At 41.5% G+C, this 7,414-nt stretch overlaps 1 long non-coding RNA gene across 2 annotated transcripts; it reads right to left on the minus strand.

Moving 5' to 3' along the window:
• Positions 1-374: 374 nt before the first annotated feature.
• LOC120953080 (uncharacterized) lies at positions 375-4,844 on the minus strand. Of its 2 annotated transcripts, XR_005751347.2 has the most exons (4): positions 2,779-4,844; positions 2,579-2,708; positions 1,083-1,686; positions 375-992 (listed from the first exon to the last, which is right to left on the minus strand). It is a non-coding gene; the product is annotated as an uncharacterized LOC120953080 (long non-coding RNA). The 2 variants fall into 2 exon arrangements; XR_007451790.1 differs by having other exon boundaries at positions 1,083-2,708.
• Positions 4,845-7,414: the final 2,570 nt, after the last annotated feature.

A 7,414-nucleotide genomic window follows, 5' to 3' on the forward strand; every position in this document is an offset into this window, starting at 1 on the left:
TTGCACACAAATTGAACGAATGTTGAATATTATTTTGCGAAACAATGAAGCCATATTAATTCACGCCTATAGGAGTATTTTACCTTCATATAGCAATGTCAAGCAATGATGTAATGCAAATGGTGAAATGTAATGCTTTTCCATATGCTTACTTTTTATCCAACAGCGACCTTCTGTTGCATGGAAATTATGAAGCCTCTCTGGTTGGTTAAATTTAAACTCATCAAATGATGCTCGCTAGTTTTTATTTGACTGACAGTTGCTGTCAAAGATTATGAGTTGTATAGTCGTTCATCGTTTTCGGAATATTTTTGATTATAGTTGATGGTACAATTAAATCAAAATACTTTTATCGTAATATTGTAGATCTTGTATATTCTGCATAACGGTCCGTAATGGGTATGTTATGTTTTTAAGTCATACGAGTATACAACTGTTCCACGAGACCGCCCCAACATAAACCAATTAAATTCTTTACCTAATTATCACTTAACTACCTCCATGCAAAACTGTGCCAGTCATAAATCATGTATACAAATAGAATCTTCAACAAAATGCATTAATGCATAGAGCTGGAGGTCATTCGGTCAATTCAACGGGGAAAAAATATGTACAATCCTCTTCCGAAGTACTTGTTTTCGTTGCAAACATGATGAAAAGAATAGGTAAGTGCCAAACGCGGGAGGAACATAGCGGCACGTAGCTATGGAAAATCAAATCAAGAAATCATTCGACTCAACCAACGGGCGTTAGAAAGGAATGTTTTTATTGCCGATAGGGACGGCGGTTTTGTTGTAGTTGTTTTTCATGCTCTTTCAAGTCTTTGCAAGTTTTTGGCAGCGTTGAGTTAAGTTGAACTGGTCTCACAAACACTCTCACATGCGTACGCATTGTTCCGGGAAAGTTCTTTAGTCACTGCTCGAAGCTACTTTGCTGCTGCGTTCGCTACCGGAGCGGAAAATTCCATTCCACGCGCGTAGAAAAACGTGAAGCTGAAGTGGGGAGGAGAACGAAAGCAGGTCAAAAATCTTATTATTAAATTTCATAAATACATACTTTATTGCCACGCGTACACAAAATACCTGTTGGATGCGTACGATGACGGGCAGGAGTTGATCGATTGGTGGCCGGCGGTAAGCGAACGTTTCTCTTTCTTCTTCTCGTGTTGTGTCGTCCTCTGCACACACACACACACTCAACGCTCCTGGGCGCGGGCGTGTTTATCGTATCGTATCGTGTGCGGTGATTTGGGTTGTCATGGGAAAAACCGTCACCGCAGGACATTTGTGGCCCAGGCCCCATCGTTGCCAACCAGCGCTGCAACACGGTTGCTCGGCATGGGCACGCAAGATGGCAGATAAGCTCGTTACACCGAGGGCAGCGGGTGAAATGCGCAAAGTATGGGCACGCAAATAATTTGTCCCCGGTGACCGATTTGTGGTGAGCGTTCGGTGGGTCCAACGGGTCGTAGTGGCTTGCCGGTATCGAAGTTTGATGGGCGATAACTTGTCCGCGGTCGATTCTGGCGCCTGGCCGGCTCGTCTTGACGGTTAACGTTGAACTCGTAATTGAAATCGTTCGTTACTTGTTAAACGTTTTATTGGCATTTGGTGGTGAAGTCGTTGCCGGATTTACGAAGCTTATCTCATTATGCACGTCACCAGCGCGGACCGGTTGCGGATCAATCTTTTAAAAAGGGCGTCGTTGCATGATGCGATTTAGTACAGGCATTACGGCTTTGATTGTTTTGTTTCGTGTGAACTTTTTTTAAAAATAAAAATAACATCTAAAGAACATTTGAAGATAATGCGTTATGATACACAATTGGATCATAAACCATAATGAGTAAATAAATCGGATACAGCGAAGGTAAGTACGCATCCACCGCTTTGTGAAATATGACGATATATGTTCATAGTAATATATTTTTAATTTGTAATAATGTTTTAACAATTGATTTATGAACACATTAAAAATTTTCAACAGATTTACAAACATACTAAATATCATACAGTCGTCTGTTAAAGTTAGTTTACATTTGCGAAAGATTGGCGAAAAAGTTTTAGCTAGTATGAGCAACAAATTAGTGAGATTTTTGTTTTGTGTGAAAAAGGTTCAATAAAATTAAGGATCAATTTAATAGTTCCGATTAAACTTAAACAGCTTCCCTGCCGATAGAATTTTCGCAAAAATCGCGTGAAAGAGAACGAAATCGTGCAGCGTTTAAATTAATGGGCATCTAATTTTAGAACTCATAGCTCCTTGTACCGGCCCGTTTGAACCACCGGTACATTCCAGTTAATCCTTCGCCAACGAGTTATTAATAGTCAATGAAGTACAATAGCAACAAAAACTAACGATTCTAAAACAAGATATTTAAAATCATTCTCGTCTGGCGTCTAACCAACATTTGGGAAAGCCACAGAATGGGTACGTTTGGAAGCGCAGCATGTGGTTGTTTATGTTGAGCTATGTGGGATGTTTGGATCCACTCCCAAAACCTACTTGAATCGCAATTCACTTGGTTGGACGTTGCTCAACATAAACCGTAAAATGGTCAATTAAGACGCACACTTACCGGCTGGCTGGCACGGGGTAGGGTAGCGAATTCCATGGCATCATCCTTTTCCAACTGTTGACGACGGTCCATTTCACGTTTAAATCCACCCGTTCCTCATTTGAATAGTCGCAGGCACCACTTGCCGAACCTGAGGAAGAATTGTGGAGCTATAAAAATCAGTCTTTTCCATAATGGCTGGGAAATAAACAAAATGATACCTTCCAGCCTATGTATCATCCTTTCCGTTCGGGTCTTCGCGAACGAAGAGTCATTTCCGGAGATGGGGATGGGGGTGGGATTGATAAAGAAGAATAACAAAACAGAGGAAAAAAATCTGAAATAGCCTCTTAAATTACACTCCCATCAAGCACATCCATACAACAGGCTAGATGAGATGGTTTCATGAGCATTTTGGGTGGCTTCAAAGCTATGTTGACGGACGTTTTGCATCGTAACGTAGGTCAATTAAACTTCCTTGTTCCCAGGATACGATTTCTCTTTTCTTTGAGTGAGGTAAATTAGCAATTTTCCTCTCGTTCTCGTTGAAAGACAGAAATGGTACATAAATTGATGCTTGTTCGGTCGCAGGTACAAACCGAAACTCAGTACCATCCCGTTACTCGGCTGATGCTTTTGGTCATACACGGAACAGAATTGGAACATAATCAACGTTAATATACCCTACCAAATGATCGTTCGCTTTTATTCGATACTTGTGTTATGGTTCTCGTTTCAATTCATCTTTGAACAGTCAAAGATAGGGATAAGTGGATGTTGTTCTTTCGTTTAAACCAGACTGTATCGATTGTCATATCATTGGCATGCTTGGAAGAATAGCTAAATGAATGTGAAACCCGGATTGTTCGTGAATAAAAAAGCAAACAACGGTATGAAACGAATCAATGATTCCTCTTGTTGTTTCACCGAGCTCTTGTCGAGGCAAACAGGCAAGAAGGATGATATCGTTCGGTTGTCCCAACCGAAGGCATTAAGATCATAATCGCTTATAAATATCGACCGTAAAACATAAACTCAAGCCTCAAATCCACTCACTCGCGCACATTAAGCGGAAGAATGGCTGATCGCTATCTGGGCACAGCAACAAAAAGAAAAACACAATAAATGGGAATGGGAAGGAATTTTCCGAAACAACGCGCTCCACTGCTCCACTGCTAAAGCTTATCGTTTTGATTTTTATATCCACCACCACGGGACAATGGCACAGCTTGATAGAGTTCGGAATGTTTTCCGGATGGTTTTAAATGCTTTCCGGGTTGCGCTGCATTCGTTTGGCACGATCGGCACGCACTGATTATGATTAGCCGCAACAGGCCACGCTTTATTTGCCCCGGCACGTGGAATGAGAAGCGATGAGCTTGTATTTATTTTGTTTCCTTTCCTTGCTTTTCCTTTCCTTTCATTGCAACTGCTACCCACGGACCTGCGAAGCATTCACTAATCCAATCGCTTAAAAAATAAAACTCATCCCTCTGCCGTGCCATTAATGGTTGTGTCCCGGCCCGGCGCAGTTGAAGCAACAGTGAAGAAGAAAGGGCGGTAGAGTGAAACTCTTTTCGCCAGCTGACGTGCGCCATCCTACCACTGGTCGTAGACGGACTCTAACAAAAAAGTAAAGGGCAATAAAAACCTCCGCCTAAATGGATGGGTAATGAAAAACAAAACACCAAGCTTGCTATTATCCCTAAAGCTGATGCTGATGACCCGGACTACGATTGTGACCGGTGTAAAGCAGCAGGACAAAGCACATAACACACACGGACAATTTAGAAACATTAGTACACGATTCATCTGTGTGATAGCTTATGCTAAGCTCTCCTGCAGGAGTCACGTTGGGTCACGCGATGGGAAGCTCTATGCATTGCGGCCACGCTGTTTGTTAACTAGGACTAAACGTGAACGTTCTATTCGTAGTGGATTTATCCCATAATGCGAAGAGTTTAGTAATGGACAAAAATAAAATATAGAACATGTAAACAGAACATAACACAATTAATTTATCTTTTACCAAACAACATGTTGAGCCCACGCACTTTTGCCTAAAGTGATTGCAAAATGTGATACTAGACACACGTCTTTGGAAAGCTTAAATGTCAATCTCCAAAACTATCGCAACCACACAAAAATCAATAAAACACGTGTAGAATGTGTACTGAGCGATCGGTAAGTAACTTTTGATGGCAATACAAATGAAAACAAATAGAACAGTGCAACCCAATAATGATTGAAGCTAGAAACCAGCTCAGTTGCATTCGCAACAAGCATATTCTTTATGAGTGCGTTTTAGAAAGTGATTGCAAAATTCGATCGAAATTAATTTCTCTAAATAATTTAAACAGTTTGAGAAAAACAAGTGAATAATTCAGAAGAAAATTACAACATGAGAAATTGAAAACAATTCAAACTTCTCATTAATTTGAAGAAATGAGTTTCTCGAAAATGCTATTAATTTATATATGGCTCTAGATTGGTCTAATATATGACTATTTTTTAATTAACCAGCTTAAACGAAACTCTCTATAATCTGTACTCTTCTGATATAGTTCTAAGACAAACCATAACAATGTACACATACTTTCACTAGAACCAAACTAAAACAAAAATTGTACTCCAACGGTGAACGCTTTCGGGTATGGAAACTAAGTATGACAATCCATCCAACGAGGACGAAGCTCCGTTACCACGAACAAAACTGCTCGATTCTGTTTTTACACTGTGATGTAACCGCAATAGAATAGGCGCAGGAGGATGACTCAAGGGGGAGAGCAGCCGGGTGCCACGATCTTTGTAACGTTCCTGTGGTCGTCATCAGAGCACTACTCTTAGGTCGGATTGCCTTCTCTCCTCAGTTTTTGCACAATTTTCCATTGTTTATTGTTTTTGATGCTGGTGGTGGTGATGGTGGTATGTGTGTGTACGTATGCTATTTTACCAAACATGCCCCGGAAATGTGTTTCAAATTGAGTTTAAAATTACGTTCCTCATCTTTCCCAGTAGGCAAGCCGAACCGCCCCCGCGGGTAGTGAACATGGACAAGAAACTAGGACCGGAGGGCCCTTCGGCAGAAGGATGTGAAGTGAAGCCTCACCGTTGCCTCTTTGCAGCTGATACAACGCGTACGATTGCCTTGTGGGGAAGGAAAAATACTCTGAAAAACACAGGTAGAGCACGGTGCAATGGACGAGTTCCGAGCCAATTCCGAGGAAAGATCTGATGCAGCATGTGCACGAATATACGGACGGCAAAACTTCCTCGTTTCAAGTGTGCGGTTCTGACGCGTAACAGAATTGAGCCTTTCCATTGCTCTGTGTATGTGTGTGTTGGTGTGTGGATGTGTAGCGGGGTAAAAGTAAAATTTATGACTTTTCATAAACTGTGCCACCGGTTGAATTTTTCCGCACCATCTAAACCAGCCAGGGAAGGAGGGCAGAACGACGAAGCGAAGGCACATTCACCAGCAAAGAAGGATGTCTCTGAAGGATTGCGCTGGGAGTGCGGCAGTGGTGGTGGGTAACAAAAACACAGGAAAACTCATCCCATTCGACAGTCGAAACCACGGAGCCGGAAATGATCCAACCTCGATGAGACCTCGGGTCGTTTGGAAGGTAAACGGTCGGAAGAGGTCGGCTGGGACAGCAAAACGACCATTAGTAGGTTGCGATGCTGCGGTAGGATGTGGTTTCTGGGGAAGATTTTCAGATAGTCTCAGCAATTTTGAAGAACCGCTTCAGCCTGCTCACCCCTCGCCAGATCCGGTTATGCGTTTCCAGCATCTTCTTCTTCTTCTTTTTTTGGTACTCACAGTCAAGGGGAATGATGCATCTTTCTTCCAACTTCTGGTCGCCATGGTACCGTCTCCCGTAGCAGCGCTAGCGCTAGAAGTTTACTTTCGAGGGAAAACATATTTTACGCCACGCTCACCTTTTTGAATCTTCTGTGGGTGGTGGAATTTGTCGAATTGAGTTTTGTTGACTCTTCGCCCGGAGTTGACGATAGTTTTCGGTACGGCAATAGCTGAAGTAGTAGTAGTATTAGTAGTAGTAGTAGTTGCCGTAGTGTCATCGTAGAGGTAAGTGCTTGCACGTACCCCCTATTGCACTCTGAGGTCCCGGGCACTGTTTCGTCGCAGGGAAAGGGTTCCGTGTTCCTTGCCGTACACAAAGTTTTCCTGTTAGGACATATTTCTACCGACTTTGAGGAGAGAGATTTGTTTGCTCTTCTCGCTGCACCGTCCTCGTGCGTCGTTAACAAGCGAGATACGAGCGTCTGGACAACTGTTGTTGTGGGGCTGATTGCACTAATGGTATTTTGTTTGGAACATTTTGCCTCAGGCTCAATTTATACGACATGCTTTGACAAATGCTTGTTTGTAACAGAACCATACGTTTTATAGTGAAAAGTGGACTGGAAAGCGGGTTGAACTAACTAGTGCGCAATGTTTTAAATAATTGGTGATAGAGATTAATGCTATAATTTAAGTATAATTATATAATTTAATTTTTTATTTAAATTTATTGTCAGCGACACTCGAAAAGTAGTTAAAAATAATCTCCCATTGCACCTTTCAACCGTTTTTTTTTCAATAAAAAGTCTGGAATGGCTCCTTGTAACTACCATTACAAATAATAATAATTTCCCGCTAAAATTGTGATAAAGGCAGCTCTTAAATTAATTATGACAACTGAAACCTGGAACATGGAATAAACGTCGGTCGGGTTGTTACATAAAATTAATCAAATATGTCATTCCACATATCAATCCATTGAAAATATGTGCGACAGCTACACCAAACCGTATCAAAAAGACCGAATACAATAATTTATAAAATGAGTTACA

This window comes from Anopheles coluzzii, chromosome 2 (genome assembly GCF_943734685.1).
Source record: "Anopheles coluzzii chromosome 2, AcolN3, whole genome shotgun sequence".
Lineage (NCBI taxonomy): Eukaryota > Metazoa > Arthropoda > Insecta > Diptera > Culicidae > Anopheles > Anopheles coluzzii.